The 23,042-nt window shown below is 44.3% G+C and overlaps 1 protein-coding gene across 1 annotated transcript in view; it reads left to right on the top strand.

Moving 5' to 3' along the window:
- Nucleotides 1-4,147: 4,147 nt before the first annotated feature.
- ACSBG2 (acyl-CoA synthetase bubblegum family member 2) overlaps nucleotides 4,148-23,042 on the top strand; it is a 91,451-nt gene continuing 72,556 nt past the window's right edge. Inside the window, exon 1 of the mRNA XM_086947226.1 lies at nucleotides 4,148-4,528. The gene's annotated coding sequence lies outside the window, so the exon portion shown is untranslated. The remainder of the gene's footprint in view (nucleotides 4,529-23,042) is intronic.

Here is a 23,042-nt window from a genome sequence, read left to right as displayed (position 1 = left end):
CTTTCGGAAGAAGGCTGGTCGTAGTAGCAGCTCCCCAGCACTCCTAGATGGTCGGTTGCTACTGGACAGCTGGATTTTCTTTGCTAGATATCTTGGGGTGTTGTCGTGTAATGCTTTATGTGTGATACATGCTATCTTTATTTGGATTCTTGCTTCATATGGTAGCCAGTTTAATGCTTTCAGGTGCGGGGATATATGGTCATATTTCCTAGTTCCGGTGATAAGTCTTGCTGCAGCATTAAGGCAGGCTTTCAGTGGTGCTGTGGACATTTTTGGTAATCCAGCCAAGGTAGTACACCCATATTCAATCCTCGAGATAACTAGGGATTGGATTGCCAATTTGAGGTCTGACTCTGTGAGGAATGGTTTCAATTTTCTTAGGTAGTTCAAGTGAAAGCGGGCACTTTTCGCCATTGAGTTAATGTGGGCTTTCATGTCTAGATTCTCATCTAAAATGATTCCTAGAGATTTGGCTGAGTTGACAAGGGTTGGGGTGCAGTTTAGCGCAGTCACGACTTTCATCCATTCCAATATTTCTGTATTTCTCTTTGGTGGAGAGATTAGTAGGAACTCTGTTTTATGTGCATTCAACTTCAGGTGGTTTGCCGTTAACCATTGAAGTGTCATTTTTAGTGTCTCATTCATTAATTCCAATTCTTTTATGGATCCGATCTTTACGTAAATTTGCGTGTCGTCAGCATACATGTGATAGGATATTTGAGATTTTTGGAGAATTTCTGTGAGAGGCTCGACGTATAGGTTAAACAGATCTGGGGATAATGTCGATCTTTGGGGGACTCCAATTGTGGTAGGGCAAGGAAGGGAGATTGATTGGTTAACCAGGAAGCGCTGTGTTCTGTTCTGTAAAAAGGACTCGAACCATTTCAGCACTATTCCCGAAATTCCCATTGATGGCCATCACCGACATACACTTTTAGGCACAAGTTCAAGAACTGCGAACTTTAGAGCTGGGGAGCTACGTTCGAATCTCTGCATCAGCTCAACATCCTGTGATTCCAGGCAAATCGCTTTGTCTCCCCGTGCCTACCACAAATGAATGTGTTCTTCTGTAATGTAAATTGTGCTCATGCCATGGTGTCGAGTAGGGAAACTCGAGTTCACACACTACTGAACGCGCACTCTTAAGTGCATCAGCAGTGCACTGTGAATCGGAGCGTTTCACAGGCCTGTCACAGATAAGAAATGCTATCAAAACGAAATCCTACAAAACAATATATTACTGGCCGGCAGCAATTCATACCCGGACAACGTTGGGACGGGCTGCTAGTACATATATAAAAGGCATTTTTATTTACAATGCCAATAGCTCAAACTCTTGTAAATGCGAGATCTATTAAAAGAAGCATCCGAGATTGTCCCGACAGCTCGGAAAGTGAAAGCACGCATGGCCTGTGAATGTTGCAGGAAAGCATGTCGTGCCTGCAGTAGGAGAAACTCATTAAAGAAAATAGTGCTTACAGACTAAAAAAGATGTACCGTGTAACAACCAAAGTAAAAGGGCCAGTCTTCAAGGGAGGTTACAATGAAGACGAGGCGGTACAAAGGAGGTACTAACAAGCCTATTAACGAATCAGAAACCAGCATTTACGAAGGACAATGACACAAGCCAATGAAAAATATGAGCAGAGAGTGGGTGGGGCGTGTATTCCATACTCCAATACAGCATGCCGCAGACCAGCGCATGCACTGCCAGGCTTGGCTTACAAACCGGCCCAGAAGATCATAAAATAGGCCCACAAACAGCTCAAACAAATGGCCTACATACTGACCAGCCTCTCGGACACTGGCTGATTGTTCTGTAAGGCAGGCCGACCTTGAATCATACCTTGCCAAGCAGTCAACATTTCATCTGGGGGAAAAAGATATTAGATAAAACAAAGATATGCTTGGCTATTACTTTACAAGCTGCATAAGGATAAACAGGGCTCTGACAATAGTTGTGATCGTCTCTAGCTCTTTATCTGCAAAAGATATGCTGGTTTATCTGTAGGAATTTCAAGTATGTCTGCGTGAATTACCCCAATGGAGATCATTAACCTATTTAACGATGATTAACTTGCAACCTGCAGGTTACGCAAAGATCTCTGCCAACAAAGTATGAACCCCCAAGGTTCATAGAATTTGTATCTTTGACTTACATGTTCTATAGAAGGATCTCTAGCAGACATATTAACCGGCTATTTTACCTGTATTGCACTCCAAGACTTACCCGAAACAACAACATTCTCTTGAGGAAGTGCATTAACCCCTTAAGAGGTAGCCTGTTAGTGATCCTTATGCACACTTTTACCAAGAAGGCTTACTTTTTGCCAATCTTAGTTGCACATTTCACCGATTAGTATTCTCATGACTCTGTCCCTTTTTGCGCAACCTAATCCCAAATTGAGTGTTCTCTGCTTTCATTCTTTCCGTTTCTTTCACCGTTCCCTGACAATTCAACAAAAGACAATCAAACAAAAATTAAAAAAAGACTGTCACAAAGGGATTTATATATCTAAATAGTAAAAAATAGTAGACAATATGTTCTTGTACAACCAGGGCTTTAAGTGGGGCGAAAAAATTGGGCAGTTGTTTCTCTCCAAGGGGCATGGCCAGTGTAATTAAGGGCTTGGCTTAAAAACATGTAAACTAAAAATCTGTGCTTAGCATAGTGTGCCTCCTGACTGGTATGTTGCTGCTTCTGTCATTGCATCCAGATATATAATACAACAAGTAACATCTCCCCATACAACAAGCCAGGACTATTGGCTTTGTCAATGGTTGTTAGCTGCATAAGATAAATAAGTAACAACAATGGCTTTCTTTGTATAAAATATTTAAAATGCTCCATTCTAAAATGGTGAGACTGTGAAAGAACTATAAACAGTTTCTTTGAAGTTACATCTTAGGCAGTGAAGGGTGGTACAGCTACGGAGTGTAATACCCCTATCCAGGGCTTTAAGTGGGCCGGGTCTCATTGGGTCTGAGCACCGGCAGTTTTTAAGGGGGCCTCGAAACAGGTCTCTATCGGGCTCTGTTTTGTGCTCTGACTTTCAGCCGCGGCCGGTAGTGCATCGCATTTGGTGATGCAGTGCGCTCAACGAAATTAGCTTTTTTTATTTTATTGTTTACTTACCTGTTAAAGTCCTTATTCCATACATTACTACCCCCTACCCTGCCCCTCCCCCTCCCGACGTAACCGCCCGGCCGGTACTCCCTCTACCGGCCGCGGCTGCTGGCTTTAAGTGGAAACTTTTTCAATAATATTCAAGCCATAGTTGCTGCTTATTTATCTTATGCAATTAAACATTGCCAAAGTCAATAACACTAACTTGTTGTAGGTATGATGTTACTTGTATCATATATCTGGATGCAATGACAGAAACAGCAAAATACTAGTCGGGTGGCACACTATCCTAAGCACAGATTTTCAGTTTACGCTTTGTAAGCCACACCCTTAATTACATTGGCTGCGCCCCTTTGAGAGACCCCCAGTTTTTTAATCCCACTTAAAGCCCTGTCCCTATCAGCACCTGATTTTTAGAACTGCCGGTGCTGAGCACCGTCAGGACGGGGCCCACTTAAAACCCTGTGTACAATATACTGGGCTTAAACTCGACACATCCTGAATCTTCACTATTTCCATCGCATAGAAATGACATTATTTCAGACCCATTTTTGGTCTGGCATAAAGCTCACCAGCCTCATATTGTCCATAGCATCATAAAAAATACGTAAATATATAAAACAGACTTTTCATTAGCTGCTGTACCTTGGCAGCTGAGCCACTTCTTCGCTTTTATATGTGTGTACGGTTTTACGTTTATTGCATATGTCTGCACACAAAGCCCTGAGGCTGCTGGCCTGCTACCAGCTGAATCTGGGCTTTGTTTTACCAGTGCTTGTTTCTCTTCAATGACCAGACTTAACTCAAGGGTTCAATGACCGGAGGTAGCTTGAATGGGCGTGGCCAAAGCGGCGGAGGCTCGGCTTTGGTGGTGTGTTTCTCGCTCAAGACCCTCATTGGCTCCTCGTGGCCCACATGTAAATAACAGCGTGACTGGGGCGGAACAGTAAAGGAAGGATAACGTGTCTATCTTACGTCATATCGGAAAATATAAACGTCGGCGCGCCCCCTTCCCCTCCTACTTGTCACTTGAGTACTGACAGAAACCACACTCTTGGCGATGATTTAAACCGCCTAGGGGGTGAGAACCATCTTAGAGTCAGGCAAAAGCCCTTCCCTTTCACGCTCTAACGCCTACAATTTCCTGACTCCGAAAGGGCCTCCGCTCGGGACATATCTGGTGCATGCGCATTCTTTTTCCCGTGCTCGTCGTTTTACAACTGACTGCCGCGCGCTTCCTTTAAACGGCCTGACAAAGGCACGTTCACGAGCCGGCAAGGCGTCTACGGGAGTGGCGCGAGACTCCAACCTTCAGTCAGTTGCAGCAGCGTGAAGGGGAGAGCGCGTGCGGCGGAGCGCGAGACCCAACAGCCTCTCACAGCCGGTTCAAATCAATTCACGGTAAGAAAAACTGCCATTCTGGTAGTAAGGCAATTTATTACTACATAGCCTGACCAGAGGGGGCTAAATTCAGTAATTTTAATGGTTATGTTGTGCATAGCCTTCTCATCCGGGTGGATTGGAATATACACTATTCATACTGGCACTGTTATAATCGTCGAATCAAATTTGTCATACAGAGTATTGATTTCAGAAAGATAATGGGGGTTTTAAACTTGCCAGGGTATATACAGCTCTGTAGCCGGTTTTCTAACACGTGAACTCGCTTATCTGCCATTCAAACCCCCCCGGTTCGTTTTACTCGCACACATAAATAATTCCATTCACCAGGCTATTTTTTTCTCACAGAAAACGTACCCATTTTATCAGCGATAGAGAGAGTGTATGCATTTCCACAAATATTATTGTAAGGGGTTCGTGTAACTTTGCTAATTTAAACAATAGTCATACAGGTTGACTATTGGTGAGTTGTTGATACAACTAACAGTAAAAAACATGTCTTTTTAGATCTTTTTTTCTCATCTTCCAGCACTCAAAGCATTTAAAACCCTGTCTCTTCATTTCAAACTACCTCCCCACTCACCAAAGGGGCGTTTACTCAAGTTACATTGTTCAAGGTGGTTTTCATGGCATTTGTTAGGCGCTTGGTATATTGTTACTAAGGGACAGGTGCGCTGTTTGCACCAAAGCGTGTCGGTCGAATGACTTTTAAAGATAGGTGAACAGCGCAGTGTTCTTTGAAGTGTATATATTGGTTGATGTATGAAGGGATATCATTGCAATTACAAAATTATATCTTTTCTGGTATGCAGTAGAGCTGCACTAGCGGAATAAATGAAATTTGATTTAAGGGTTAGGCGTATTTTTAGGAACGCTTAAGAGAGGCAATGTAAATGTTCCTGCTACAGAGTCTCTGACACAACCTTTTCTAACAATCTTAGGTCCAGCAGATCTGAAATCAACCATTATCGCGACCATTGTGATCCGGTGCAACTGGCCATTGCTCACATTATTCCCTCCATAAATATCTCTCATTGAATGTGGGCTTCATTCTCATATTAACGTATTACCCCCTGGGGTGAGGGCCACAAGTTTGAGCATAGTATCCTTCACTGGTAACCTTTCTGAGCCCCCATTGGCCTTTGTAGAGTGTCACACACAAGTCTTTATCTTTCTGATATAAAACACACTTTTCATTGATAAACAGATGTCTCTCTCTGATCTACTTTCAGATCTGACACTGAAACAAGCTCGTTGACTTATGACTCATTTTAAGGGTATTTCAACATGAAGGCCCATTAATGAGGCCCCACAGTGTAGAATTGTAAAATATATATATTTTTTTAAATGATGCTCTTATGCAAAATGTATTTGACAACGTCACCCACGTGTGCTGACAGTTTCAGGCCTCTGAGGCACAACCTTCTGTCCCCCTCCATTCCATATGTGAGGACACCATCCAGAGGGGTATGTCTCATAGGATATTAATACTTTCTGTTCAAATAACCATTTTCAGCGCGTGGTTTGTCTTTTATGGTATTTTTTTCCTTCACACCAACATTCCAACTAACTTTTCCCATGTTAGCTTTCACTACCCTCTTTTCACAGTTGCTGTCAATTTTCTCTATGCTTTTACACTGAGGAGATTTTTGTGGTTTGACAAGCTTGGCATGTGATAAATATTCCATATCAAACCAATTTAAAATTCTCCTTAGATAAGCTTCTGTTGCTAATCCCTTCCAACAGCCACGTCAGTGTGTTGAGTTTTAAGAATCTGGAACCTTATAAATAGGAAATTATATCTTAGCATATTGTTTTACAGGTGCGTGCAATATACTCCGAAGATCCCGTGGCGGAAAATCAACTACACTAAATCTCACCATTCCCCTCCCCTTTCACTTTCCATTGCTGCTTTGGTTGATCTTGAGGTAGAGTTGCTTGTCTGGTCTATATTTGTCCACCTTACTGTCATTCTCCTCCCAGTACTTCTCCACATGTCACTGTCACCCTCAGCTTGATTTGTGTGTCCAAATGTGGCCTGTTTCCACATTGAGGTTGGTTATCAGGGTTGCCATCTGACTTATATGTTACCATCCTTACCTGTACGCCAATACAGGTAACAACAATACTTGGAATTTGGAAAATCCTTAAGCATAAAGTCAAACCCAAATCGTGAAAAGAATTGTAATGTTGGCTTCAATATTGCTAATTGTTTCTGGAAATATCTGTGCAGGTATTACTCGTGTATGAAATTGTGATTTCATCTAGCATCCGGTTTAATTTCCCAGAATTGCAACGCATAATCACACCGCACCCCACCCCCGCCCTATGCGCTTCCTTCCTGCCTTCCGCCTGCATCATCACTCAGATGACAAGCCCTCCCCCGGGGCCTGGCAGGTGGGTGGAAACCGGCTTCAACACTTCTCCGTTTTATGCACAGTAGTGTCTGTTGGAAACACATAAAACAAACCACAGCTGCACTCCCTATAGGAGATGCGGTGCTTGCCAACCTGCTATTCCCTGCAGAGCACACTGCAGCCTCTCCCAGTATTGCATCAGAATAAATATTTACCTATATGCATACAAGAGATGATAGTGTCCAGACTACCGCCTGGCTGATGTAATGTCTTTAATGTGATGGAGATGCTCTTTATGCTGCACTACTGATCGCAGCCGAGGCCTATTTTATCATTTGAAGAGCCTTATTTTAAAAGCGTGCGTTTTCTATGATGGTGGAACGCAGACTGAAATTTGAATATACATAGGCGCCTCTTGATGCTCCGAGAGGGGCCGAGAGCGGCTGCCTCTGTTTTATTCCCAGCCTATCATTTACTCCTGTCTCCCTCGGCGCTACTGCATGGGGGCGGCCAAGTGTCCTGCAGTAACCTCTCCGAGCACGCGCTCAGGTGGCGCGCGCGGCGGGACGTCACTTGGTGACGGGATGAATCACCGTGTTTTGATTGGCTGAAAAGATCTGGTTACATTTGACATAGGGTGTAGTGCGGCCCGAGACTAGTAGGCGTGCTTTTTGCACGTGTCCTGAAATGTGCATTGCATTTCGCAAAATGGCAGCAACCGGGGCGTTCTCCCGTTTTTAGTTTGTAATATAAATACTTGCCTCCTATGAGCCGGAAATTGATTTTAAGAATGTTTTTTTTTTTGTGTAATTGGTTTTTATAATTTTATGTATACAAACAGGTGGGATCTAAAATAAAAGAACAGATGGATTTTTCATTGAGGAGATATTACATGGACTGTATAGGACTAACACAGACCACCAGACATATGTAGCCTTAGAGAGATTATATCGAGTCTTGAAATTGTGCTAAAGCAACAAAGTAGCCATTGTCCTTTTGGGCCCTGTAACTGCCTGTTATGCTAGCCCCCAGGTCATGGATTGTTTGGAGGCGCGAGCTGGCGTTCAGTGTGAAAGGTCTTAGCAAAACAAGGGCTGGTTTGTTTTACATCATTAAGCATCGTCTCCCACTGGATAATAATGTATTGTGAATTATGCTGGCAACCTCCACAACCTCGATGCCTTTCAATTTGAGAGAAAAATATCTTAACTTGAGACCTAGAAGCAGAGATGACGTGGCCATGCTGCAAAAGATCCTGGCTGAAGACGGCTGATAGCCAGAAACCGGTCCTAGGATGCTTGATTCCGGTCCAGGGAAGACATGCCTTGGCAGTTCGGCCCGGACTGGTCCCATGAAGCACAGGGTCAAGGCTGATTTGCATATGGCCATGTCTGAACTGGGGTGGCTTGGTGAGCAAAATAACGATGGATTAAACCCAGATCTGTGACTGGGGGTGAATGTTTTGCCATTGTGCAACAATCCATCCATCATCTTGTGTGTTATGCTGCAAAAGATGTCATTAAAGTCAGCATTTTGCCCTTCTGGCTCATTTTTAAGAGTGTAAAAGAAATCAAATGAGTGCCTCTTCGTTTACTTATTGCTGCCAAATGTTGAAATTAGTCCTGAAGTGGCAGTTTCTAGACCTTTGCTGAGATCCTCACCTAGTTCCGAAGGGTTAAATTGGCTTGTAGAATTGCGCACAAGGCTTCTCTTCAGTATACGATTGTGGTCTACATGAGTGACTCTTGAGAAGTAATTCACAAGAGAATGCCATGAGTTTCTCACATAAAGAGGTTGTGGCAGCATACAGTGTTTTTTGAAACATTAGTTTGACCAGGCTTTTTTGTCCTGTGTCTGAGACACTGTTTTTTACTGAAACGGATCAACACTCTTGCTTGGAGCCAGGATCATTGCTACTGGCTGTGAAAGTCATCACCTTGCACAAAGGCTGTGTCTGATAAACAACCAGAAAAAAACCAAAAGAAAGCGAATCAATCCAAACTGGTCCATAAATCTGAAAGGTAGGATCCACATCCCCTGTCTGGAAAATATTTATGAAAGTGAGATTCAAACCACCGCATTGTGTTCCAGGTGCAAGTTCTTAATGAAGAAGGGAGGGAGTATTCTGCAGTTATACCTGTATTACCAACAGTAAAAATACCAGTGTTAGACTCTTATTCTAAAATGAATGCACATAAAAACATTAAATGAGACCGGTCATCATTGCAGTGGCTGCTGGCATGTTATGTTAATTTATTTTTCTAATGCGCACAGCTGCCCAACTAGGGTTTCCGAGCGCAGGCCACAATGAGAGACTCTGGAAATTTGAAATTAGAATTGTTGAGTAAAAAGCCAAGTTTTTTATTGCTTGCGAAAATTGGGGTACAGCTTCTCCTTCCGCAGCACATCTGGTAAGGAATTCCACAAAGTTGGTCCAAGAAGAGAAAAGGAGCGCCCTCCCATTCTCATTAATTTGATCCTGGGAATTTCGAATTTCTCTTCTAAGGAGGAGCGAAGCGGGCGAGAAGGAAGGTAAGGGCGAACCAGATCTTGTAGGTATTTAGGAGCTGACCAAATCTTAATTCTGAACATATAGCACAGGGCCTTAAGTTTCGTGCGCTGTTACACCTTGAGCCAATGTAATTCTCTCAAGGCATTAGCCGTGCTGGACATTCTCTGAAGTCCATACAGCAATCTGGCAGCAGAGTTCTGCACCACCTGAAACTTACGCTGCACATCCCTGTTTGAACCCAGAAAAAGGATGTTACCATAGTCAAAGCGAGATGTTATGAGTGCCTGGACTACCGTCCTTTGGGAATCAACAGGGAGCATCCAAATTATTTATTTTAACAAATTTAGGATGGTAAAGCAGGTGGCTGTAGTTTGTACTGCCTGTTGTTTCATTGACAATTTATTGTCCATAATAAAGCCTAGATTGCGGACCTGAGAGGAAGGCTTAGGCAAGGGCCCCATTTCCCCATGACAATGTTGAGGGCCCCAATGTTCAGAGTTTTTGTCAAAAATCAGCACTTCTGTCTTTTCTCCAATGAGCTTGAGCAAATTCAATTGCATCCACGATGCGATGTTGCGTAAGCCCAATTGCAGAACAGAAGGACCCAGTCTCTTATCAGCCGATAGAGAAAAGATGATTTGAGTATCATCGGCGTATGAAAAAAGTGCCAACCCTGCTTCCTCAGCAATCACTGCCAGGGGTTGCACATAGATGTTAAAGAAGAGTGGACTCAAAATTGAGCCCTGTGGCACCCCATACTGTGATGTGTAAGACTTTGAGGTGGCCCTAGTGGAAAAGACCTGGAATGTTCGTTCCGATAAAAAGGAAGACAGCCAGCCAAGCGCCGATCCAGAGATGCCCAATACCTGTAAAGACTTTATTAATACGGTGTGAGAGACCGTATTGAACGCAGCGCTTAAGTCTAGTAGTATAAGGGCCACTATATCACCTGCGTCCAGCCGATGGCGAAGCATCTCCATTACGCCCAGCAGTGTAGTCTCAGTTGAGAACCCTGCTCTAAAGCCTGATTGTGAAGTGTGCAGAAAGTTAGAGGATTCCACAAACCTAGATAGGGCGTTTACATGTTTCTCCAAGACTTTGGAAAACATCAGGAGCAGGGAAATCGGACTAAAATTCGTCGGCATAGCAGGGTCCGCATTTGACTTCTTCAGCAAAGGTAGGACCATTGCATGTTTCCAGACGGCTGGCATCTCAGCCTCGCTAAGAGAGGCATTCAGTAGATCCATAACGATTCTTAAAGCAGGCTGTTCCATTTCTAAGAGCACTGCAGCTGGAAGAGGGTCGTACGGAGAACCAGATTTAACTCTCGCTAAGATTTTTGTGAGCGAACCAATGTCCAAAGGAGCCCACCTCTCTAATTTTAGCAGAGAATGCTCTGCTACAGAGGCAGCTAGAGCAGGACTAGACGGAGCCAGGCTCGTAACATTAGGTCCTCCTAGAGACTGGTAGATTTGTTCAACTTTAGTTATAAACAAGCATTTGCAATGCAATAGGTCTCGCATTAGGAAAGTTTGAGCTATTGGTATTGTAAATGACAAATTTTTTATTTATGTGTTGGTTTTGAAAGTCGCGAAATTAATAACTTTGTCATTTACAATGCCAATACTTTTAACTTTTGCAAATGTGACACCTATAGCATTTGTAATGCAATATGTGTTGTATTTACGTGACTTAAATGTATTGATATTACAAATAACAATGGCTTTTAATGTTTTAAAAAAATTAATACTTAAATAAAAGTAGAGGGAGGGCGATAGATAGAGGGAGGGCGATAGATAGAGGGAGGGCGATAGATAGAGGGAGGGCGATAGATAGAGGGAGGGCGATAGATAGAGGGAGGGCGATAGATAGAGGGAGGGCGATAGATAGAGGGAGGGCGATAGATAGAGGGAGGGCGATAGATAGAGGGAGGGCGATAGATAGAGGGAGGGCGATAGATAGATAGAGTGAGGGCGATATAGATAGAGTGAGGGCGATAGATAGATAGAGTGAGGGCGATAGATAGATAGAGTGAGGGCGATAGATAGATAGAGTGAGGGCGATAGATAGATAGAGTGAGGGCGATAGATAGATAGAGTGAGGGCGATAGATAGAGTGAGGGCGATAGATAGATAGAGGGAGGGCGATAGATAGATAGAGGGAGGGCGATAGATAGAGGGCGATAGATAGATAGATAGATAGAGGGAGGGCGAGGTAAATTGGGTAAATGCGGACCCAGGGGCTATTTTAAGATCTTCTTGTATGCATATGAGCCGTTTGAATGTGGTGCAGCATAGGTAGTATATTATATGATCATTGTTGGTAGCCATGGGATAAGCATGTGGCCAGCCAAAGGGTAATGCTGTCAGATTTCCTTTACCCTAATAATAATGAAGTGCGATGGCCTTTAAGCAAAATAAGAGGTGAAATAACTAGATATTAGTACTGTCCCCACTAATGTCTGAAAGTACTAATGCATGCATGACATGGCAAACAAAACCTATTCTGTGGTATGAAAACATTAATCTTTCTTGTTTTTTCCAAAAAGCATATTTAATGCACCTTTACTATGCCGCTCTGGACACGGAGGCTGAGATTTAGAGTGGCTTGAGGCACTAGAAGAAGCACCAATGAGCCACGGTTTAAGTGAGGGAATTCTAGTTTCTGAAAAGCAGAAGAAATCCACTGGTGTATTCTTGTGAGGCAGGCCTGCAAAGAGGCAATTAATAACAGATGGGTGTAATCCACACAAATAGTGAACTACAACACAGTGAGAGGTGACAGTGAGGTGAAAGCTCACAGAGATGTCATGCACAGGGTTAAATAGCACTGATGATGGGGTGGTACCGTTAAGAATCCTGCAAGTACGGGGCTGGGGGGAGGGTCGTAGTTTCAGTGAATAATAAATTGAGATCTTTCCAAAGGGAAGGCTAGCAGTAAAAACGCCACTATAGAGAAAAGGAGTGTTGTTAAAGCTCTAGGAATCTTTCAGGGCCTTAAGTATAGTTTATTTTATAGTTAATAACCTAATGCGGGTTTGCATGTTGTGCAAACATTATGTCACTGCGTTTTGCTTCCTCAAACCCAACCGTGATTTTTACTTAGGGTAATGTCGGAAGAGCAGCGAGGGAGGATAATATGGCATTAGCAAAATGGAGGGAGCCTTGCCTTCCATCAAAGTATATAAGGAAAATGAAAAGCAAAAAATTACACTCGACTCCTGTCAAAAACGTTGCATGGTGAGTTTGCTGTCCTTTTAAATCTGATTTCGCCACCCCTAACATGGCTGCTTCAAAGGGATGGGAGCCGAGCAGGGACGCGGTCTGAATGGAGGCAAATGGCGGTGAGACAGCCATCCTGGGAAAGAGACTGGCTATCCTAGGAACCTGGACAGTGGGCAGAAAAGAGGGACAATATAGGTACCTGCGAGTCATCATCTTGAAAATAAATAAAACACATCTACGCCTACGGAGCAGTGGATGAATCATTAAAGCGCGCTCCTTCAAACGTAGTTGTTATTATGTCCCGGGCGGAAGTCAGGCAGGCCGGGGGCGGGACGTGGAGACACACCGGAAGCCCGGGCGGGCTCCCGTGAGGTGAGAGCCTCGCACGCACAGAAGGATGAGACCGCCGCCGCCTGCAACGAGCCCTCGCCTGGAGACGAGTACCGGTGAGTGGGGGCCTTTGCTGAGCTGCGAGGGCGGGGGGCATGTGTGTGTGAGTGGGGCGGCGGGGGGCTCTGTATGTGTGTGAGCGTGCGTGCGTGTGTGTATGTGTCTTGGAGTCTGTGTGTATGCGTGTGTGTATGCGTGTGTGATGACTGCGGGGGGGGGGAGAGTGTGTGTGAGCGAGTGTCTGTCTGTGTGTATGCGCATGCATGTGTGTATGTGTGGGGATGTGCACGGTGAATGTGGACGGAGCCGACGTGCGCGTGCACGAGGTCAAATCCACAGGCTAAAGCGCGTGGCACCCTCTTGTCCTCCTAATCCCCCTGAAGTCGATGACTATAGTTCTCGAACTGGACTGGAGCATCCTACGGATGCTAGTCCAGCTCGACCTAAAAAGGTAGCATCTACAGGAAGTGGTGGGGCAGGCAAATGGGTGGTGGGTAGTTGTTCTATTGTGCCACAAATAAAATTATAAAAATAAACTTACCGTACATGCACAACATGTCCTCCTCCTTGCTGGACGTTGTCCTCCTGCTGCAGTCAGGTGTTTAGCGTGGGTCCCAGCCAACTACCTTAACCAGTCCTGGTGCTGTTCTCATGCTATCAACCATCATGAGCGAAGCACCAGGATTGGAGGGAGGGGCCTCTCTTGGCACTGCAGAGGGCACTGGAGGCCTGTGCTTGGTCTAACCCAGCTGTCTTAATACAACTGGGTTAAAGAGGTTTCAAAGTGTGCATGTCTGGCTGGCCCTCGCAAGTAGGCCGGCCAAAGGGACATGCACAATTTGAACTGAAGTGTCAAGGCAGTCCACCCCCTACCTGCTGCCGCCATTCAGCAAGCCCTGCACCGTCCTGACGGTTTGGGATGGATGAACAATAAAATAGTAATCTATTAACTTTATTACCATTTTATTTTTAATCTCTGGGGCTTTTGGGGGCCTTTTTTAGCTGGTGGAGCCACACTCCTCCGCTCTAATGGAGGAGCTACCCCAGCTTCATCATAGAGTGCGCAAAAAATATATGTTAACATTTACCTAGACTTCTTTGTTTGAGTGGGATATTTGTGTTCCTCTTCCTCCCTTGTAAGAGTAGGACAGTTGCTCAAAGTCTCTAACATTTCTTTGTTTATAAGCTTGTGTTGTGGAAGATAAAGTGGCTGCAAGTCTACTTTGAAGTATGAAACATTTATTTAGCAAAGATAGCGATACAGCAACAATGAAATACAGAGCTGCACCCCCCGCCAAGCTGTTGAGTATAAAACTCTGGCTTCTCCCCAGAGTAGCCCAACATTTATACATTTTCTTCACATAGACAGTCGAAGTAAGGTACATGTGATAGAAAACAAAACTTTAGATAGTTGGTTTACCAACTGCATGGCATTTATTTGCAGTTTTTTTATACAGCTTAAACTCTACCCAAAACGGTTGCAGAGCCTTATATGAGCACCAGTTACATTACACCAGGTCAGATTTATTTTTTAGACACGGAGAGATATAGTAATTTGCTCATAATCCAAGGATGTTGAGATGATGTGGAGACTTGAACCTGTTCCCCAGCCCTAAAGTCGAAGAGTGCAAGAAGACCTCTAAAAAGGGTCCTCCAGAAGGTGAGCTAGCTTGATTAAGAATTCTTGTTTTACTGTGTAAGACATGAAAGCACAAGTTACGCGTATTAGACCGCGTTCATGAGCCGGTTGTAACTCCCTGTGTCTCCGTGCCTTTCAGGTCCATTTATTTGCTAGCCTCCCTGGCAGCACTTCAAGATATGCAATTTCTGCCTTCTTAATCACCTAAATTTGGACCTCCTGGGGCAGCATGCCACTGACCTTTAAGTGAGTAGCTTTCCACATGCCCTCTGACCCTCCCAGTAAGTTATGCAACCATTTGTCTTTCCCAGGGCCGAACTGGGAACGCAAACCAGCCCTGGCATTGAACTCGAACTGGCTGCAGGGGGGCTGCTGGTGGGATACACTGCTATTGCTTTTGGTACAGAGGGCTGATAGTGCAGCACAGCTGCAAAACTGGCCCCTTGTACCAAAATTGGCCTCCGACAATCCAAAACAGGCCCCCACCCTTTAAGCCCACGGGGAAAACACCCTGTGCTTTCTATGGCCAGTCCAGCACTGGTCTTTCCTTGTTTCAGCCCGCTGCAAGGCTCATCGCTACAGTAAACGGCAGTAAACGTAATTCAGGTCCCTCTGGGATTTTGCCGATCGATTATCAATTTATTTTATGAAGACTAAGCCTTCTCCCTTCTTTCTAACCAGATGTACTATCTAGTAGCACTATTGAGTCCCTCACAGACTGTGTTCCTATGATCCACATAGGATAGACATTCATCTTCCCTTCCTGTTTCTTTCTTGGAGCGCAAGTGACTGCCTCTGAGTTCTCTCTCCTTAACAGGATGACCCTAGTTAAATTAATATCTCATTATATTGCTCACCAGACCAGTCTATACACTCTACGAACCCATCAGATCCCTACGTTCTAAGGGAACTGGTCTGCTTAAAACAACGTGCCCAAAAAAAGCCAGACTTGGAGGCAGGTCCTTTCGCACTCTCGCAGCCAAGGAGTGGAACACCCTCCCTATGAACATCAGACAGGAAAAAAGTGAAACATCCTTCAGGAAGCATCTAAAAACACACCTCTTCACTATCTAATTATTGTCTGATGCCACTCCACCTAAGCAACACTCTCTCCTTAGCGCGGGGACACGCCGGGAGGCGTCACCAGGCGCTTTATAAACTCCTATTATAATAATAAAAATATATTAGACATTCTTGCAGGCCCCCCTCGGATTACACACAACTGACCTCCAATGTTTTTTTTCCATACATTTTTTAGAAACTAGGGGCCTCACGATGTTGGTCGGACCGCCACCGACAGGCTGTCGGTGGCTGTCCAACTGACATCCATCAGAGCGGTCTGACCGCTACATTATGATGCAGTCGGTCGGACCGAATTGGTCAGTGGCACAGACCGACCGTCGCTTCTGACGGGCCAGGCTGTTGGTCGAATCGTATTCCCTACAACGGAGTGGTACCTGTGCAGGCACTGCTGTAGGGATTAAGATGTCCTTTCCGACCGCCTTTTTATGGCTGCCCAAATGCCATGGAAAGGCAGTTGGAAAGGGACTTTGGGGGCCCTAGCAGGGCCCCCTCCCCTTTGGGCTTCCGCTATGAGGTCTGGGGGGCACCAAACATCCATACCATGTTGGATTTCGTTGGTCAAACCATATGTCTTTTCACTTGAGTGTTCCTTAGTCTCAGTAAAAGGGACCGATTATTGAGACAAAAAGCTTCCTATATAATTTTAGAATCTTGGTTTTGTGAGACAATTATTTAACTATTTCAACACCTCTGTTATGAGCACATTGAAATTTTCTCAGGCCAGAAATCCCTTTACCAGAGATGTCTAGAAATAACTGGTAAGAGTAGTTTTCATAGAAATTATGTTAAAAATGGGTCATAATTGTGTTAGTCTACAAAATCAATCGGTTTTATCCTCCTGTGGAAACTTCAACCATACCTGCCCCCACTCCAAATTCGGAAATGTCCTACCATTGATGCGTAAAGTACTAGTTTTCTTTCTAATATACAGATGGATAATTCTCTCTTTTCACTTCTCGTAACCAGACCACTACTATCTATGACAACTTCACAGCCAGTGATATCTAGTGCAGTTTGATTGTCACCCATTCATGACAATTCACAATGCTGTGAAGATACCAAAGACAGACGTGCCCAATACTAAAGAAAGTAACGTAATCCAAGAAATCAGAATTCAGCAAATGAAATTCAATATTTGAACAGTTTAAAAATTATTAGTAGTGTAGCATGAACAGTAGTTTGCAATACATTAAAATAATTGACTATTATTTCTATATATAAGATTTCCCTTTTGGAATGATTGATAGCAGCTAAAGCATACAACTGACATCAGCATCTCTTAAGCACTGACAAGGACTGTAATTCACCCTCACTCCCGTCTCCTCAGTATCTCCATCTTAGGGATAGGTCACATGGCATGCATCAGTATGACATGATACGTTTATTTCATTATCAGCCGCAGGACAGCTTGATCTGCATGACTAAAGACCAGGGGCGGATTGGCAAGGCGGGCATTCGGGCATGGGCCGAAGGGCCGGTGTCTCTGTGCCCTCTGTGGGCCGGTTTTTTCTCCCCTGTCCCAGTCCACAGAGAGTGGACTAGGAAAGGGGAGAAAATAAAACCGGCCCACAGAGGGCACAGAGACAGAGAAATGAAAGCAGCCTCGCTGTGCGCAGTACAGCGATTATGAGCTGGGGCCTCGCCTTCACCCCCTGCCCTGCCAAGCAATCACGCTGAGGCTGTGCTGGGGAGGGGTGATTGCTGGCAAGAATCGGCCTCCCTGGGGGCCAGGTGTTGCTCAGGCCTTTGAGCCATTTGCACCTCGGCCCCCTGGGGCCCACGTAGCCCAGAAACAGTGTTAGTCTTAACACCGACCTCGCCCACAGCCCTTCACATTCAGGGCATAGTGGGCGAGGAAGAATGGGTCTCCCTGTGCGCGAAGGCTGGATGAAAGGCTGAGCTGCCCTGTGTGGGAATAAACCCTCTGCGCTCGATTTAGGTGCGGGTGCATCTATCTGTGTAGGTGTGTGTGTCCCATGAGTAGCGGCGCAGGGCTGCACTCCTGAAACTTATAACAAAAACCCACCAGTAGAGTCAAATGTCTATTATGCTTACAGCGGGTTCTTCTGCGTGTGTACATGAATATAGGCGAATGTAGGGTGGAGAGTATGTTGTAGGCACAAGCGTGTAATTAGAACCTTGTTTCTACAACTTGAGCGAGAGCAAAGAGGGGAGGGCCTTGCAAGACAGCGTAGGAGGGCCCAGTTTTTAGGACAGTGTAACACACAACTGGACAGTGTAAACGCATGGCTCATCACTGTCGACACGTGAGTTGTTGCTTTGGGGTTAGGATGCTGTAGGTAGCAAATTGTATGTGTGGCGGAGTGAGATGACGGAGCATGCATGCTGTGGGCCTCCCGCAGTTGTGCCATACTGTGTCGTGCCACGTGCCTCGGTGTTTGTCTGTATGATATGACCACCGTTGGTGTCAGTTGCCCTGTGTGCAGATGTACGCCTCTGTGCAAATGACAAGTGTGTATTGGGCTGCCAGCTAGCATAGCAGGATAATAGGTTCAATGGAAACTAAGCAAGATTAAAACTCGAAAGAGCACAGTGTTGTCAATTGAAAGCCCAGATCTGGGAACATGGCGTCTTTCCAACACACTGTGAGGTGTAACCCTACCTGGGGCCAGTTGACCAATGTCATACCTGCAGCCAGACATGGGTCTAAGACTGCTGCGTGTTGGAGTCTATGACTTGCAGTTTCATTGTACTGTTAAGTGCAGGTTTCAAACCAAACTATGACCTATATTTTATATATTTATTTATCATCTTATATAGCACACTTTACCTAAAAAGGTTTCCTGGCGCTGATAACAGCTGGGTGGCAGAACCAAATTAACTCCGGGCAACTTGGAGGGTAAACAGCTGGTGTTTTAATGCTGTCCTGAAGGGTGGAAGCAGTTTAATAAAGTGGAGTGAACGAGGGAAAGTGTTCCAAAGGTGGATAGCTGGCACAGAGTACGGTCTGTTGCCAGCACATCATGCACCTGTCTTGTATAGCGCATAGCTTCCTGAGACTGGCTTCCCAGCGCTGTCCGTCCAAACAGGAGTGCGAAGAGATGAGGTGATTTAGGGGGAAAAAAATAAGTCTGCATTCCTCTCCCTTTCCAATACCTCTCATGTGTCTTGCTTGTCCTATAATGTATTTTAACATTATAGGCCAGCGTGATTGTTGGAAAATCTGATACCCGTCTCCCTTCTCCCACCATCAATCTTACTAACCAAGCTACACCCCTGAGCACGTACTGTTAAGGTTGGGTACTATAAGTAGATTGACACCAGTTGCCCACAGCTAAACACCTCTGCTAACTTCGATGGAATTCTTGTTAAACCGAATTCAGAATTGATGGACTGACTTATGGTCAAAGCCAAGAGATTTTTAAACGAGTTTGGAACTCAGGCACCAGCTTCACCTCAGCCTCCCCCCTGGCTACCTGGCTACCATGGATGACCCAGAAAGCTGTGTTTTGTGCTCCCCTGCCAGGACATTTTCCCAAGGCCTGGAGGGTTGATTAATTTACTAATTGCAGGGGCCTTACCTCTGTTCATGTGCTCCTGAGCTGAAGGTCTGGGGAGGGCTAAGTTGGTTCGTAATAGCAGGGGCTTTGCTGCTTTTCAGGTGCTCCTGTGCTGGAGGGCTCAAATAATTTTGTGACAGAAAGGAGCCTTAATGTTTTTTTTAGTTGCTCAGCATGTAGGCCATTGTCACCTTGGCCCTGTGTCGTGTGCAAGAACAGTATCCTCCCACTTTCATTCCTTGTCTGTGCAAATGGTGTTTCATGAAAGGGCACGCCCCTTGAATGTGGGCCACGCCCCTTAAATATGGGCCACGCCTCATGAATGTGGGCCACTTTTTTCGTCAGTGCCCGGGCCGAATTGTGATCCCAATCCGACCCTGCTAAAGACCATGGAGCAGTATAGGTCCTTTTACCTAAAGGAGTACTCTTATGTAGTACGACTGCGCTGTAAATGTAGTAAGTAACGTTCTAGGCTTTCAGTGAAGCTTGCAAAAGTCCCTTTAATCATGGAATAACATTTGTCACATTTAACCCCGGTGATGTATGTCAAAAAGACAAATGCACAGAGAGTCCCCGAGCTAAGTGTACAACCAGTGAGTGAAACTGTGCTTTGGGAGAGGGTTTCACAGTCAGTTGATGAAATGACACCTGATCGTTTTCACGGACTAACAACCTGCGATCACTCTTTAGCTTTCGGATTCTTTTTTTTTTTTTTTTTTTTTAACTCTGACGACTCCTTTCGTCTAAATCGTAAGGGAAACAAAACAATTTGTCATATACATCTAACTGAAAATAACTTTTAAAAAATCACAGAAATACTTACATCATTTCTTGGGGTGGGGTGGGTGATTCAGAACTGTACTTTCCAGCACTCGTAACATAGCCAAGCACCCCTGAACATTAACACACATCGTACTTGTCTAGCAATCTTCACAGTCATGTAAAAAACAATTGGTTGTTTAAGATAACGTACATAGTTCTTTCAGATGGATTGTGTACTTTCACAACCTTCAGACCCAAAATGTAAGCCGATGCGGTTAGTGAAGGATGAGATATGATTGTTTGAAGGACACTCCAACAGACCTGCACTGGCCACATTCAGGAGGTCTAAAGAGAGGTGTATCTAAGCATTGAAGGTAGACGTACAATCTGAAGGCCGCTTTAGAGTTTCAGGCTCCAGCTTCTCCTTTGACATATTCCTTAATGATGGAGGAAGCAATGGTCCTGTGTTGAAAATATGTAATGACGCTGTTGAAAATAACAAACGGAAGAAGAGTCTTTGTTTTATCCAAATCTCATGGCCTAGTAATCGAGATGGATGGCTCTATCACACCCTTTGGCTGTCTAATTTTCAATTTCGTGATTGCCCACCCAAATGAAGGAGGAATTCAGGCCCATGTACCGTGTAAGGAGACAATTTTCACACACAAGCCATATCTATGCCATTGCTGGAAAAAAAATACTTTGTGCTGGAGTACCCAGTCACTTTAGCACCAAAGTAACTAAATAAGTGCTTCAGGCCTGCACCCATCCCCACTTAAAATGTTGCTAACAAGGATCTTTTTCTTAAGTGAGCCCCTGGAAGTTTTGAAGTGGCTATTGTGCTTTGTGAGGAGTTTCTTATGAATCCTATCTTTCCAAAATCTCAGGATCATCTTGTTTCTACACTGAAAGTGGGATTTCAGATGGGAAATCTTTGCCTTCTCCTTGGCGGCCCACCAGGAGTCTGATAATATAGTTTGCCAGACACTGTTATATTTTTTTTTCTTTAGTAGTTACAGATATATATACAGACCTCTTGGGACCTTCTGATTTGAAGGCCACATAAACGATATCCTTCAGAGCACTAGGCCTCTCTTTTAGAGGCCACTTTGTTCATGGAGCAGAATGTTCTTTTGGAGGTCCAGCCACCCACTCCTTTCTTCCTCCACACCTTAGAAAATAATCTAAATGGCATACGTTTGATGCTACTTGAGGTGGCTTAAGAGTTCATCAAAGCTCTCCGTATCAGAGCACTTAAAATTTGAATGGAATCTAAACTCTTTGTGGCGGAATTCTGCCAGTTTTGAGCTGGCCATCTTTAGTCTAAGCAAGGAAGTAACAATCTCTGCACTGTGGTAGCAGTCTGTTTCTCGTACTGTGGAAGTCAACACTCTGCCGTTTTTGATCCCACTCGCCTTTGGTGATTCCTTCCTCAATACACAACAGTGAACAAGGCTTTCTGACTCTTGTTGACATGTTATGTTAGTTATCAATACCATCCACCTTCTGTGATTCCTGCCACAAAATACAACTCTTAACAAAGCTTTCTGGCTCTTATTGACATGAAATTGTCAATAGAGATTGACTTTGGCTCTGGCACTTGTGTGGCCTCATAGTTCTGTTATCTTGTCTGATGGGTAGACAAATTTGAAGCTCCAGTAGACGAGAGAAAGGTGTGGTTTAAGCCTCACCGATGTAGGAACTGTGTGGTGCCCTGCCTGGAGGCTAAGAAGCTTGGATCTTGTCGTGGTGAATTTGGTTCTGTGGATTATGAGGCCATGTCAGGATGTGTGGTGATAGTGAAGGAATTGCACCATGAAACACTTCTGTAAAGGACCTACTGTAATGCATGGCTATTCTTCATCGTTGATGGCAGGAGGAGATGAGCAGAGTTATAGACATGTATGAGACATAATCTTGCAAGGTTCTAAATCAGGGAAAAGCGAAGGAGAAAGACACCTCTTCAGTACTCCAGGCCTTCACTTAATGATTGCAGTCATAAGTGATGTGTACCTTTCTCTTTTACTTATAGGAATGTGTACAACCTTATCTTCAACTATTGTTACCTTGCGTAAAACCCACGGGCCTAATCCTGATATTTACGTAAGGTTTGACCCTTGTTTTACTCACATTTGCTCTACATAAAGAGTTCCCTAAACGTGTGTTTCTGTTAGTGTTTGACTTGATTGCACAGAAAGTATTGCAAAATAGATGTCCCAATACATTCAATACCAGTCTGTGTACTATTGCTATAAACTGTCTAGGTCAGATAAGGGCCAGCGTGTTTACTTTGTTTTGTAATCCCTGTATGCGAGACCTTGATGCAATAGTTGTTGTAATTCCAATATGTTGCTAATGTGTTTGAAGTTTGTGACCATTCACCAGTTTCCAGATATCCAGTGGGGTTGGAGAAAACAATTTGCCACATGTAATTTATTATTGCATGCCACTGAAGATCAATTTTTTTATATTGTCCTTAATATTTGACAATGCTTTACACTTGGTTGAAAATGCATACTTTAATAAGTGTAAATCTTGAACTTTTTGTGGTGCGCCTCATCATTTTGACAGTCAATTGTTAACCTACTGCTATTTAGATACCTAAAATTTGAAGGTGAAAATCTGAGGATGCGTAACTAGGCTGCACTCTCTGAAAAGGGCCTGGTAACTCATATATTGTATTGTAATGTCATTTATGTTGCCCTGATTGCATTGGGCGCAAAATAGGCATTTTCCCCTTTATGTAGAACATTTTCGATACTGTTAATTAGAGCCTAGACAAATAATAAATGTATTGTACTGAGTGAGCACTTTATTGGATGCGAGGAGCTTTCTTGGGTAGCATGAATCCATTTACTATTCATTGTCCAGTAGTAAAGAAATGTGGCCCAAGTCTTGTTTTCACTTTGATTTCAGACTTGTGGCACACAGTGTTTTCCCACATCGTGTAGTTTATAGCACATGCAGCACAAAATGGCAGGTCTTTTGACCTGAGTGGCTTTCTGTAGCGTGGGCATTCATACTAG

The sequence above is a fragment of the Lissotriton vulgaris genome, chromosome 12 (genome assembly GCF_964263255.1).
Source record: "Lissotriton vulgaris chromosome 12, aLisVul1.2, whole genome shotgun sequence".
NCBI lineage: Eukaryota > Metazoa > Chordata > Amphibia > Caudata > Salamandridae > Lissotriton > Lissotriton vulgaris.
The sequence above is the reverse complement of the archived record's forward strand: the minus strand, read 5'-3'. Positions and strand labels throughout refer to the sequence as shown.